This window comes from Lissotriton helveticus, chromosome 9, assembly GCF_964261635.1.
Source record: "Lissotriton helveticus chromosome 9, aLisHel1.1, whole genome shotgun sequence".
In the NCBI taxonomy this organism is placed as follows: domain Eukaryota; kingdom Metazoa; phylum Chordata; class Amphibia; order Caudata; family Salamandridae; genus Lissotriton; species Lissotriton helveticus.
In genome coordinates, this window is record NC_136070.1 from 472204676 (window position 1) to 472219447 (window position 14772).

The window sequence follows — 14772 nt, forward strand, 5'->3', positions numbered from 1 at the left end:
TGAGTTAATCCGATTTTTGTGACACGCGGGAGGTGAGCACTGATTCGATTGCTGTTATTTATCCATTTTCATGTACACCAAACGGGGGATGTGATCACCAGCACATGACCTTGGATTAAGGTACACTAAATCTTCCTTTTGGGATAAGCCCGGCTCTATAAATTTTCGACATTTCGCGACGTCGTTTTTTCTTTTTCGATTATAGTGGATTCATGGGGACTTTATATAACTTGGGCACTTCATATACACCTCGTTTTTTCACATTTCTACCTTGGTGCTATTCAAACACACTACCTCATGGATTGTAGACATAATGATGCATTAGATGTATGATGACTTTTTGTTCACTTGATTATGATTATATGTATTTTCCTATGTACCCTCATACATGATTTATTTACCTTGATTGTAGAACCTATATCCCCGATGAAGGCTAGAACATAGCCGAAATGCATTGGATATGAAAATGTTGTGGATATACGGCTGGATGCCCTTATCTTTGTGTTGAAAATGCAAAATATAAATTACAAAGATACACCGATTAAAATTGAAGAATAAATAAGTTTCGTAAAATCTGAACTGATTGATCTTTATGGTTTTGAACTTTACAACCCCAAGTGGGATTGAGCTGTGACTAGGGGATGTTACCCAATCTCCCTTTAAACATCTATGGGAGGGTTAACCTCGTAAAAATGATAATTTTGCCAAAAATTACTTTCCTATATAATTCAATCTCATTATTATTTAGGACAGAAGATATGGCTAAGGTACAAGGCAAAATAGGTCCCTTTATTTGGGTAACAAAAAGACCCAGGATAGCCTAGAAAAAATTAAGAAGAGGCCTTAAGGTGGGTGGGTTAGCTTTACCAGACTTATTAACATATTGTTATTCTTTCCACTTTAAAAACTTTAGGATGTTGGCGAACAAAACCGATTCTTTGTCGTTAGGTCATTTGTTTGAGGCCATGCTAAAGGATGTTGTACAAGGGCATGATTTCTTTTTATATAAGAATAGAGATCCAAAATTTTACAAAAAAGTTAGGCTAAAGATTTTGGGGGCGGCTTTAAAACCATAGATGTATATAAGAAGAAAAAATAATATCCCTAATTATGCAGCACAGGCTCCAGTTTGGGACTCCCCCGACACTCTGGAATGCCTACACGACCGATTGAGTCAACCACTTAAAATGGGGGTATAAAATGTTGGGGCGATCTACAAGAAGGCTGTGAACTAATGAGCTAGGAGGCACTTAGTATGTTAAGCCAAGGATCTTTGACAAGGTTTAAGTTTTATCAGATCTCATCCTGGTGGGCGATGCAGAGTTGACAGGAGGAGGAGGTAAACCAAAAAGCGGATCTAGTTACTAGAACAAGCTTGTGGAAAAAGGAAGTCTCGTTCTGGTACTGCGCATTACTGAATGCGGAGGATGAGGGGGAGTCTAAAGTCAGAAGACTATGTGGGAAAGAATATGGTGAGAGTGAAATGGATGTCTATAAGGTATGGTCTGACTCCTTTGTTATGTTACAGGCTATAGTTAAACCAGCTGCATTGTGGAGGAACCACTTGTGTACTGCCCATAGAGTATATTGGTCTCCAAAAAAGTTAGCCAAGCTGAAAGGGAATGTATATAGTTGCCCAAGGTGCACATACCCAGCTGCCGATGACATTCATATATTCATAGAATGTCCAGGAATCAAGTCTTATTGGATGGAGGTATGTGAATTCCTGGAAGCTGTATTGGAAAGACCGATAGAAGTAAGTACCAGTTTGATTTTCTTCGGTCTATCAAATGAGTATCATATGAATGCACCTGTGTTTAACTTTATATTCTACGTGATTATTCTTGCAAGGAGAGAAATTTGTAGGGTCTGGAAATCAGAATAACCCCCGACTTTTGATGAATGTTTGAAGAACATTATTCATACTAGTGAATCAGACATGGCCTGTGATCAAAAAAGTTAAATAGAGACCTGGGCAGCTTTGTGAATCTGGCGGGAGAAGGAAACAGGGTCCAATGATTAAGCCATTGCACTGTTGGACCTGGCCTCCTAAGTAACACCAAAGGGGGCCTTCAGACAAGTGAACAGGAGTGGGAGAAGGTAACGGTGTCCTCTTGGAGGGAAAGCTCTCTCTCTCTCTCTCCACTTGCCTCTCCCAAGGGCCGGTAAAGGTAGACATGGAGGTATCCCATCTAGAGTTTTGGCAGTATGTGGACACCAAAAAGAATCGTATTTAAAAGGTTCACAAAAGGGGGATTTTACCCATGCTGCTTTTTTTACTAAAATATCCAAGTTAATTATCTATACTGACTAACTGAAAGACTGAAGGATAGAACATGGATGAATGATAGAGAGGCTTGAGTGGATCCTGCAATGGGAAAATAATGTAGTTACTCCCAATAAATTAACTCAAGACTCTAATGGAACCTTGTATCAGTAAATGTAAGAACCAAGGAATTTCTTTATTTAGAAATTTTAGAAGTATAGAATAATATATGGATGGAAGTACTCTAAGACATAGTCTTGGAACCCGATAAATATCATGGTCAAAATAATAACTGCAATAGTTATCTACACTTATTTCCTCCAAACTATCTCGTATAGGCCTTTTTTTTGTTACATTATTTAAAGAACAGTGGGTCCCCACTAACCCAAGAGTGGTATGTTTCATCAGAGGAACCACTCCTCACCCTTGAGAAGACATTTTCTCATGAATGGGTTCACTTCCTTAAGTAGGAAGGTTTTATGCTTCAGGTATAGGCCAGAGAGCGGATAAGGGGAACAAACAATCTTTAAACACTCCTGCGGTACGAAGGAGCACAAATAGTGGGACATTCAACAACTAGTCCAATCAAAAAACCCAGGTACTGTATAAACCAAAAAAGTTAACTTTTTTCTTCTTTTTCACACACCTCAACTATATCACACACAACTTAGAGGCACCAGTAGAATACTAGGTATTCAGTTACGGAAGTGTTACATAGTGCAGCCAGACGTGAATAAAACCTTGACTCCTAGTGGGCACTCACATGTGGGCTGAAGAGTGTCAACCTATCACCAAGGTTTAATTACTCCCCTGTTGTTCACCAACTAGTAACAAGAAATAAACTAGTGGGGTCCATTAGGAAAATATTTTAACAGATTGCCTATAAAAAGAATATAGCTACCGATATCAAAACGCTCTAGAATGCCCATATTTTATGTCTTACACAAGATATACAAAAGCTTGGAAAACCTACCAAAATGTACAATTATATTCTGGTACAACTCAGTACTAAAACATATATTAAACATTTTATACCTGAAACAAAAGCACATCTCAAGGACATAAAGGATACCATCAACAAATTTGAAGGCCTACCATTCAACAAAGAAAAAGAAACACTCATCACTAGATATCCAAGCATTGTATGCCAATATAACTTAAGAATTAACCTTAGAGGTAATTAAGTTTATTCAAATCAAAGGGAAAGATAATGCAGAATATCTAATCACTTAATTTTTTAACTAGCTCAAATCGCTGTCAACAAACACATGTTCACCTACTGCCAAATAAAAGGAGTAGCCATGGTATACAGCTTGACTGAAACAATAGCCAATTTAGTTATGGTCGAGCTTAAAAACTATTGAACAATTGGGGGCTGATTAACAAATGTAAATTTACACGTAGATGTATTCACATGTAATTCTACTACTGCACCCAGGTGGAAATCTACCCCCCGGTGGAAACTCCAACAACAGGATTTAAAACTGTTCAGCTACTACGAGTACATTTTCAAACATGGGGGGAGGCCGCTGCCATAGCTGCAGTGAGTTGCCTATGGGAAAATGTAAGGAAGTGGTTTATTGGGGTAGATTGGTGTCCACCACAAGTAATAAAGTCAAGATCTTGGAGGTCCAGTCAAATGTTTCAGTACTTTAAATATGAGCTTAACCACTGGTAGCTGCGGCAGACAGGCTTAACACAACACAATAAAAATCGCAATATAACTTATTAAAAAAAAAAGCAAATGGTAATAAACAAAATGGCATAAATCCACTAAGGTGTACAGTATATATGTTTTTTGAAGATTTAAGTGAAAATAGTGCCAAAAAGTGACAATAGTATTTAATGGTCATAGTAGAGCAGGACCGAGGTGCAATTTGTGGCCAACTGTGATGGAGCAAGGGTTGGAAACTCCAAGTGAGTTAGCCCCCTTAGGGCCTGAAGTTGGAATGTTTGAAAATATTTCTAAATCCCAATATGAACAAGCATTTACAATGCAATGGTCTTGGCATTATTAAAGGTAGAGCTATTGGCATTGCTCATGACATTTTTTTGTTTTTAAAACATAAATAAATGGTATTGTCATTTACAATGGCAATAGGTGAGCATTAGAGAGTAGTAGAGAGTATTCGCAGACACAGAGCCACACACACAGAAAGCCACACACACACACAGAGCCACACACACACACAGAGCCCCACACACACACACAGAACCCTACACACCCACAGAGCCCCACACACAGCGAGCCACACACACACACACACACACACAGAGAGCCACACACACACACACACACAGAGCCACACACACACACACACACAGAGAGCCACACACACACACACAGCGAGCCACACACACACACACACACACAGAGCCCCATAGACAAACACACACACAGAGAGCCACCCCCACACACACACACACAGAGCTCCCCCCAAACACACACACAGAGCCCCCCACACACACAGAGCCCCCCACACACACAGAGCCGCCCCCTCACACACAGAGCCCCCCCCCACACACACACACACAGAGCCCACATCATTCTATTGCTGGTTTTCTCTACATCATCCTTGAACTTTTTATCCCAAGGTCATCCGCTTATCCCACGAACAGCCATTGCGTTTTTATTTCTTGTGCATACAAACAACTGCTATCCCACAAGAATCCTTGAAGTATTTTGTACCCTCAAAGTAACTTCAAATGCTTCACAAAAATAAAACCTCAAAATGTTTTCTCTCTGTGAACCTTTCAGCCCCGAAAATGCTTGAATGTCTTTCGCTGCACTTTCTCTACATATGCCCCCTCCCCCAGAATACTGTAACTTAAAGTCATTCTCAGGTTTTTGAATAAATATCTTCCTTTACTATTTAACTACACATTGTCGCCTAATGTATTTACCTCTCACCCTCCCAGAAGTTTATAACCTTTTCACCCCCAGCCCCTGTGGATGTTTCATGATACCTCTCTTTATGTCACTTTCTATTTACCACTTGTATCTCTCTGGAAATCGATGTCTCATGAATTAAAAGAATCCCTCTCTGTTGTCATTACACACATAACACCATGTTTAGTGCCACCAGCTCTTTCTATACTCCATGTCAAATACAGACACTAGTTATAAACCCATAACCCCCTTCAGCGTTTAAGTTGGTGTGATATTTTCCTTTAAGGCAAGTTGGTTGAGTTCTACTAAAGTAAATACATTTGATATTAAAAATATAACACATGCCTATAAAGCAGCAAGTTTTGTAGTTACATCTCACATCTCCTCTTTCTACCGAGCCAAGATGTCTCTGACCATCACTCCTACCAATCTCTGATGGACAATTACGTTTAGCACCTCTCACACTTTCGCATATAAATTCAATTGCAATGCAATACAGTACATAATCACACTACTGGAATCAGTCCCACATCTTAGCTATGATCAGTCTCCGCACAGCATTTTCCCTGCCTTTCACGACTTCCTCTCTTGTATCAAAGGGGAATTGCAATCACAAAGTCAGCCCTCTCTATCACAATACGTAAATATAAGGAGAGCCGGCCTTTACTCAGACCCTAAGAATTTATGTGCAGACAGAAAATGAATTTAAAAGATTCCTTAGCTTCACTTTTTTTCACCATAGTATGTTTTTTTACACTTACACATAATCTACCACTTGTATCATGATGTGCAGATTCTCAAAATAAATCTCACTTATACAGATTACAAGGCATTAAAACGCTGCAAACTCATTGCAATGCAGCTCGTGCCACTTTCAAAACATTAGCTGTCACCTTTCAACTGTAGATATATGAATTTACTGATTAAAGAATTAAGAATTGTTCCCAGATGGTGTTTAGATTGCTGTTTGATGGACTACGGAATGCTTTTGTCATCAGCAATTAATAAACACTCCATGGGCACAATTCATAATTTTCGGAATCGGGGGCGTGTTTTTTGCGTTCTGAGTGACGGATGACATCACAGGTAGAAAGAACGCAAAAAACACGCCCCCGAATCCGAAAAAGACGGGGCTTCAACTGAGTGACGCCCCTCTCCTCCAATGGCTGGCCTCCGTTTAGGAAGCCAACCAATGGAGAAGAGGGGCGGGTTCAAGCCCCCTACACCAAGAAACATAAAATCTTCGGAGCTCCGCCCACTGCTTACAGCAGTGCGACGAGTCCTCGACCTAAAAAGGACTTTGCTGTTTTCCCAGGAAAAACACTTCTCTATGTGAAACAAACTTGAAATTCAATCTGATGCCGTGGAACTACTGGTCAGATACTTTTCACGGGTCGATCCCGAAGCTTTGAAGCTCAAAGTTTTAATAAAGTGCCCAAATTTCTTTTGGTGCCAAAAATAACCACAGCTGTACAAATTCTGAGGCCCCTAGGACCTCCTGGGGAGCACTTGGAGATTCTCTGGGTGGTAGCCAAGGGGCAAAAGTAAAGTCCAGGCCCAGTTACCAATGGTTAGCTAGATTCTTGATAGGAAAATCTTCTTTAGCTTTTTTATGTTTGTGGTGCGACCCAAGTAAACAGCCGTATAATCCTTGGAGATCTCTACGTCTTTGGATTTCAAATGGAAGGAGGTCCAAGCTCCTCAGTTCTTACCTACAGGTCACAGATGCCAAGTGCAGCAGGTTCAATCCGCATGGTATCCTTTTGCATGTTCTGCAGTGTTCTAAGGAAAGCAGAGTCAGGGTGCAGCTTTGTAGGGTTCACCAGCTTGTGGTCTTAGGACACCCTAAACACTACTAGTTCCTCTCTAAATAATGAAGCAATGGTTCACAGCCCCTGATCTACCTACCTTTGTAGTTATTCCATTTTGCTTTACTGTAAACAGGCCCAAAATATAATCTGTCAGGGCAAATCCAAGATGGCAAAGATCTCCAGCCACACTAAACGTGGGCTCTGAGGCTAGACGTTTGAGTGGGAAATTAACTATGGTAACCCTTGTGTCTTCCCACATCTAATAATAAAATTCAGCTGCAGAATTAATGTAAATTAGCCTTCATTAATTCAGTAGGAGAAAGGTAACTTGCTAGAAGTTACTTTATCGTAATATTTATTAAAAATTGAATTTCACCATTTAATTGTATTTTCAATACCTATTAAAAATATCTGTTTATTTTTCCAGATTATCGCCCGCCTTGGATTTTCGGCCTACACCGACTACGTTTGTGACTCTGAAGCCTGGGACGTTTGAACCCTGTCGCCGCGCCTGGAGGAGAACCCGGAGTCCCTCCTGCACTATAGGCTCCTCGCTTTGCGCCTAATCCGGACAAGTTATTTCCCACGCCGGATTGGCAGCACAAACCTCTCCAAGTCTTTGAGAAGTTATACCCTGGGTACGCTGAATTAAAGAAGCGACACCTAGAGAGAGTGCACTTTTATTTACTCTCTTCAAATCCGGATCCTTTTATCCCCCGGAGAGAATTGCTCCTTCAGATACCTGCCTAGCTGACAGTTTGTACCTTGGAAACCGTCTCCGCCCCCCCCCCCCCTCTTCTGCCACCCAGCAGAGCGGTATTCAACTCAGTTCTATTCTTCCACCCAAGAGTATCCTCCAAGTTCCATTCCATCTCTGCATTTCCATTTTTTCAGAGCTGCCTTACAGGGGAAGTGTTTATTTTTGGATCCAAGCCTATACGTATCATTTTCCCCTTTTTACCCGGTCCTCCCCGCCTTAATGCTCTTTTGAGACATTTAAGACTCCTGTGCCCTGAGGAAGGTGATGGCTACTTGCTAGCTCAGCACCGAAACGCTTGTTGGCACCGTGCAAGACAGAAACCACTGTGCGACCAACGATTGAGAGCACGGATTATATGTACCACTGCCCTGTAGTTCTTTTTTGGGTTTCTGCCTCATTTTTATATCGCTTGCATTTTGTATATAACTTGTTTCAGTTTGAGCTGTGTAAGAATGTGGAGTGCATGAATTGTAAGACTGTTTGATATATATGTGTATTGTTTTTGCCTTTTAGGTCCATTTCATTGTGTTGAGCTCTTTTTTACAAGAGAACGTACTCATCAATTGAATCACTTTGTTTATCTCAGATTCTCCTATTGTATATGTTCAGTTTATATAAGTGTTGTGTTTGTCTTCTCATTTTTTGCTCCATGATGTATCATTTAAATATCTTATAAGATATATGTATTATTCTTTCAAATAAATACGATTTCGTACTGCACTTTTGTTCTGACTGAACTTGGTGTGCATTATCCGGTCCTTAGATTTTAGTCAAATCTCCCTTTTGTTATCCTTTAGCGGTGCAACTACGCCCCACCATTATCCTGCGGCAGGTGTCACTTTTCTCCCCAGTCCCTGAGGGTGGACCTTTTGTTATTATTTTTGGTCTCATTATGGTCTCATTCCCGAGATACAGAATTAGTATTTTAATCTGTACTCTGGTTTTCTGCATAGGACACCTAGACCTGCCACAAAGAAAATAGCTTGTAGGGCCTTGTCACTGTAAAGACATAGTAACAATGATTTTCTACACGTCCCGCAATTTAATACACTCTACCTTGTGGGCTACTAGTCTTAGATAGGGACGACTAATATTTAAATGGTAGGTTTCTGTTAAAAATAAATATTTTAATAGTTCACACTACAGGTTTTACACTGCAGCAGTCAGGCCAAATGGTGGGCCTGAAGACATGTAATCGTTTGTCATACTAGTGGATGGCACAATATGTGCTGCAGTCTACAAGTGACATTTAACTGTTCATGCCATGGGTGTATTTCTGCATGATATGCTACAGCCTCATACACAAGTTAACACAGCCAATTAGAAGATAGCAAATCTTTAGAGGTCAGAGCAGATGCACTGGGACCTGGTTAACAAAGTCCTAGTACCAGAGCAAAAAAACAGCAGCATTAGTAAAAAGAAAATGGGGATAATCATGCCAAAAATGGCAATTTTACAGAAAGTACAGCAAAAACTAACATTATTATGCTTAACAAATATTAGAATATGTTAATATGAAATAGAAATGTTAAATAACTTAAAATATTTCATAGAAACATAAGACTATTCAAATAAAATGATACATAACACTAAAATACATAATTCATTAATAATGAATTACAATATATTTATTTAATTTATAAATATTTCTTGAAGAATATAGTTAAGTTTACCCAGAGTTAACATGTTTATGAGATATATATATATATATATTTACACACATATATTTATATTTAGAATTTACATTATTTTTAACTTTTTCAAAATGTTTAAAAGTTTCATTTGATATATATTTGTAAATATATCCTTTTTTTTTAAATCCCAATAATAGATATTTAAAAAAAATAAAAGTAAAATATAATAGGACTTAAAGGGTACTAAATTTACACCTATATGGGAAGTTTATAGGAATTCACCAACTCTATGCTGATACCAGAGGCTGACACGATACTGACCCTGGATATGAATAGTTTAGAGGACAAAGGAAAAGACGATAAAAATGATCACATAACCCCTAACCTACCTCAGATCATTGTATTCTATCGTATCGTACTTTATAGAAAGACGTGTCTGTAATCTTATTTCTTGTTGTGTTAAGCACTCTGATACCTATGGGTCTTGTTCGAGCTATAGAAAACTTTAATAAATAAATAAAATAAATAAGCACTGAAACTCTTTGGGAAGCCTACCAATCTGAATGTAATAAGAAGCTGCTTAATATCTGGAAAGGTAGGAGAAGATAGGGCAAGGGAGTAAAATGTGAGACACTAGGTATACTGCATTTGAAGGCCATACATGCATGATGTATCCCAAAATCCTAATTGGTGAGGTGATTACAGACAACAAAATAAGTCTATAAATCAATGCTTGCTAATGAAGCACAAGTGGAAAAACTGGGCAAACAAAGGAAATTATATAAAAAGGGAACACTATGGCCGGGTTGAGTAGACAAGAAGAGAAACTAAGACTCCTATATTCTGCACACATTAGGGTGAGCTGGTAGAGGAAGCTATGACAATAGCAGAGTCCAAACTCACCTTGTGAAATCAGACTGCTCAAAGCAACATGTTAATATGGAACATATACACACGTTGGGATAGGTATGTGCAATAGAAGAAGTGAAACCTGCACTATCACAACTTTAGTGACTGGGCCCAAATAAGCTACCTGTGGAATTCCGAAAAAACTGGGTGATGTGATTGGGAAACCAATGCTGAATATGTTTTCAGATTCTCTTGTTGACAGATCTGAGAACAACAAATATAGTTCTAATTCATAAAGGAGGGCAACCTAGAGAAGACCACGAATTCGATCGACCTATCACTACTGAATAACAGGACAAAGGTCCTGGCCAAAATATTAGACATCAGATTTTCCTCCTTACCATTGATTATTAATTTGGTCCATGCAGGCCAATCTGAATTCATGCCCCAAACTCCCACTAGGCTTAACCTGAGGAGCCTGCATAATAAATTAGTATTCGCCGCAAGAGTAGATACAAAGAAAGGAGCTGATTTAATAGAATGCCCATATATGTTTCAGATCTTAGAGAGGATGGACCCTATTTTCTATCTTGCATTAGAAAACTATATAACCGAAAAACAGCCGATGTTAGTGTCCACAGTAAGTAGCCTAGAACCTTTCCTATTCACCATGTGACAAGAAAAGGGCGTCCACTATTCCCAATGTTGTTCGTCCTAACAACAGAGCCATTGGTTTGTGAATATGCAGGGATGCTTAGTTGAGTATGTGCTAAATTAAAAGCAGAGTGTACCTTAACACGTTTCAGACACTGGAACAGTATTGGAATTTCACACTAGGAAAGGGATCAGATATAAAGTGGTAATGTTTATTACCTCTGCAGGCCGGATATGAATATATATGACCCAAATGGATCACAGATGTTCGGGTACTTGGACTCAAATACGCTCTGACAAAGGGACACAGGAACAGACAATGGAAGAAACTCATTTAGAGAGAAAACTACTGGAAATCAGCATTGTTAGAAAGGCATAATCTCTGACTTACACTACCCTGATGGTCAGCACAAAGAAAGAGCTAATGGATCCAAGAATCCAAAGAAGTCAGGATATTGAAACCATTGAAAATGACATGTGTGAGGTGCACTCAGATGTCCCAGAGAGATGTTGATAAAAGCTATCTTGAGGATGGTCCAGCTCAAGATTCTCCACAGAGTGTATTGCATTAGGGAAAAACTCTAAATGTTCGGAACTGCAGACATTTAATTCTGCAAAAGGGGATTTGCACATAAAGGCACTTTTCTACTTGCAATGGGAAACTGCCCCTGCTAAAATACCACTAGCAAGGACTATGCCAAGAATGAGGAACAAAAGTGGGACTAACCCTAAATCTGATAGCACCAACTATACTCCTGTGGATCTAGGAGGCAACATATTTGCCTAGATATCAGAGATAGTTCATGAACCACTACACAATAGTGTCAAAAAAGGACACTGCATAAAGATAAGGGTGTTCCAGCCTACCAATGACAGTGGACTAAACATGCAAGATGAAATGGTCTATGGATGCCAAAAAGGTGGATGGCAAATTTCAAGACTGTCTACCAAATTTGAAAATCTCAGGGAGAATTGATATTAATAGCAATTTGGAACAATATAAATAATATAATTGGAAAAATATAAAAGCATAAACAGTTTGATTAAAGGTTAGTTTTCTCTATAAAAAATCATATCGGACAAATAAAAGACAAGACACTATACTATGACTGTCATAATATCACATTTAAAATAGAGGGAACCTCTTTTTACAGAAAATCTGATTTAAAAAATGTGTAGCTGTACAAGTTCTTTGATCTTCAGTGTCAATGCGGCACACGCACACTCTATTACTTGTACATTTTATGGAAATATATGCTACTTCAGTGGCCTTTTATTGTATAACAGAACATCACAATATAATGTTATTATAAAAATACTGCTGATGGAGCTTTAAGAAATGGTATAGCGAAAAGTAACTGCAGATACACAACCTTAGCGTGAATCTTGAGAGGTATTGAGGACATCTGCAAATGGTTATGTCTCCCATTAGCATCCTAAATCAGAATGGTGACTGCATAGTTTACAATGCGGTGACCATGCTACATAGGATGTCAAACTTTGCCGAACAATTTGGAGTAAGTGTGCTTAGTTCTTTAATAAGACCTTGCCTCACACCTCTGGTACGTAGTATAAAGACTGGACCTTCCTTAGCATTGCCTTGCAAAGTTTGTTCATGTTTGCTGCGTTAGAATCTTTAAACCAATAAGAAAATATTCCTCAAAGGTTTTGTTGGAATATTCCAGCTGATGTCCATACTTGCTTCCTCTCCTCAGAGGCTCTTGGGATGTATCCTCAAGTACCAAAGTAAGTTAAGAACAGTGCCAATTGGCCTCATAAGACTGTCCACTTCAGTAGAGTATTTCACATACAGATCCTTTAGGAAATGAAGACCCCTGTAGGTTCATTATGATAATCAGTTCACCATTATTATGGTCTATAGTGGCGTGCCTCCAGGCATAGAGGTGGTCATTCCTAGTGTGATGGTTTTGATTCTGGCATATGTTGTGGGTCTCACAAAAGGACGCATCATTAACAATTCATGGGCATTCTTGACATTACAAAAGATCTCATTAGCATAATGCTGGTGAATAATGGCATAGTGGAAGGATCTACTACATAAATAACAATTTGTGATCTTGCTACAAGATGGCCATCCTTGGCATATTATGGATGTTATTTATGTGGCCATCACCAAGTGTGAATACTTGACAAAAATGACAAGCTAGTATTTGTCAATCAAACTCAAGTAATAACTAAAAATAAGAAAAAGATCTACTTATGTACAGAACATGCACAGAGAATTGCACTGTTATGCTTCAAGGAATGAGTTTATTTGCTTAAAAAAGAAGGTGTTGGTGGGGAAAAAAGTACACGGATATGGAAAACTGCAAGCTCTTTTTGGAAACCAATGTATTCAACAGTTATAATTTACTAAAGCGGATAGCTAAAAGATAATGAATGCTAAATGTAAGACATTTATTGTGGCAGTTGCTTCCTCAGTGCCAGCAGAGGGCAACTGCAGCTGTGGCAGATATTTTATGATAAGTGTAAAGGCATTTAGGGCCTGATTTAGAGTTTGGCAGGCGTGTTACTCAGTCACAAACGCAGCGGATATCTCGTCCGCAGTATTACAATTCTATTATTCCCAATGGCACTTGTAATACGGCAAGCGGGAAATACGTCACCTTTGTGGCGGAGTAACCCATCAGCCAAACTAAATTTGTACTCACAAAGCTTCTTGGTAACATTATTTTCTACACTATTATGTGAGGCTAGAACCTGTATGATTAGAACAATCGTGAGATATGTCGGATATAAAAACTTGTAGAACATCTATGTTTCTTTACCCTTAGTGGTAGCTCACGTCTCATCCTGTAAGATCTAACAAACCTGAGCAAAAGCTCTTCTAAGATTGATTCTCATTCAAAGTTTATGACAGTAAATATGTGTTAACGGTGCAGGTTGGTAACATAAAAGTAAGTAGAAGATAAAAATAAAGAAAGATGCTATGGACAGCTTGAAATATGTTATGAGGCAATGCCAAATTGCATTATTTAACCTGTCTGTAAAACCCTGTAAATATTTAGCCAATTTTTAGTCAATCACTGCTGTAGTTTCCTGAGAGATTGAGGTAAGGCTGAGGTAGATTGCTCTGTGTGCTTGGTGCACAATTAAAGCACTGGAATATTTCACAAATGTTCCTTCAAAACTGCCAGTGCAATTCAGTAGTAATTATGAGGTAAAATGCATAGCAAACCCAATTTTTTCAAAATGTTCTCTCTGGAATACCCTTAACAGGTCCCAATGTGGAGAGAAGAACTTGCTCGATGGTTCCGGAGGTGGTGTACACCTGACTATGTTCAAAGCTCACTACCGGCAATTGTATTTCGTTATCTTACTATGAGTACCATGGAGTTGGGCGACAATAAACATCTGTTATTCAGCACCGAGATACCCTTGGGTGAAAGTGTGCTTTATAAATACAAGTTATGTTGGGGGGAGGGGCGTCAGGGAGCCCGCGGCATGATGGCAGCACATTAGTGCAGCTCCGCCGGCAGGGTTCTAAATATCTGTTCAAAATCAGCTCCAGACACGAGAGGCCATAAAGAAAATACAGTTGAGGGCGTGTGAAAACAAGGGGAACCGAGTGAGCTGTGACCGGAGACTACTGCTTGGCGTCTGGAGGCGAGAGAACAGCGAGGCCTGACAGCGGTACCCGACGAAAGCGTATCCGGAGAGAGGAGGCGGATCGCGAAACGGCCTAGTTGTCCATAGATCAGGGCTGACGGTGGGAGCTCTCAGCATGAAGGAAACGCGAGAGAAGGAGGCGCACAGATAAGTCCCTGTGCCTGCACTAGATGAAGAGGTGAACGGCAAATGCGAAATTGAGCCCGGAGAGCTGGTCTACGCAAGAGGCCTACAGGGGGATCACACCGCTGAGAGAAGCGGTAGGTGGGGCTAATGAT

General features: G+C 39.5%; 1 protein-coding gene across 3 annotated transcripts in view; it reads right to left on the reverse strand.

Annotated features, from left to right (window-relative positions):
- The window catches only part of NUDT14 (nudix hydrolase 14), a 605258-nt gene that overhangs the window by 347233 nt on the left and 243253 nt on the right, over nucleotides 1–14772 (reverse strand). The window lies entirely within an intron of this gene.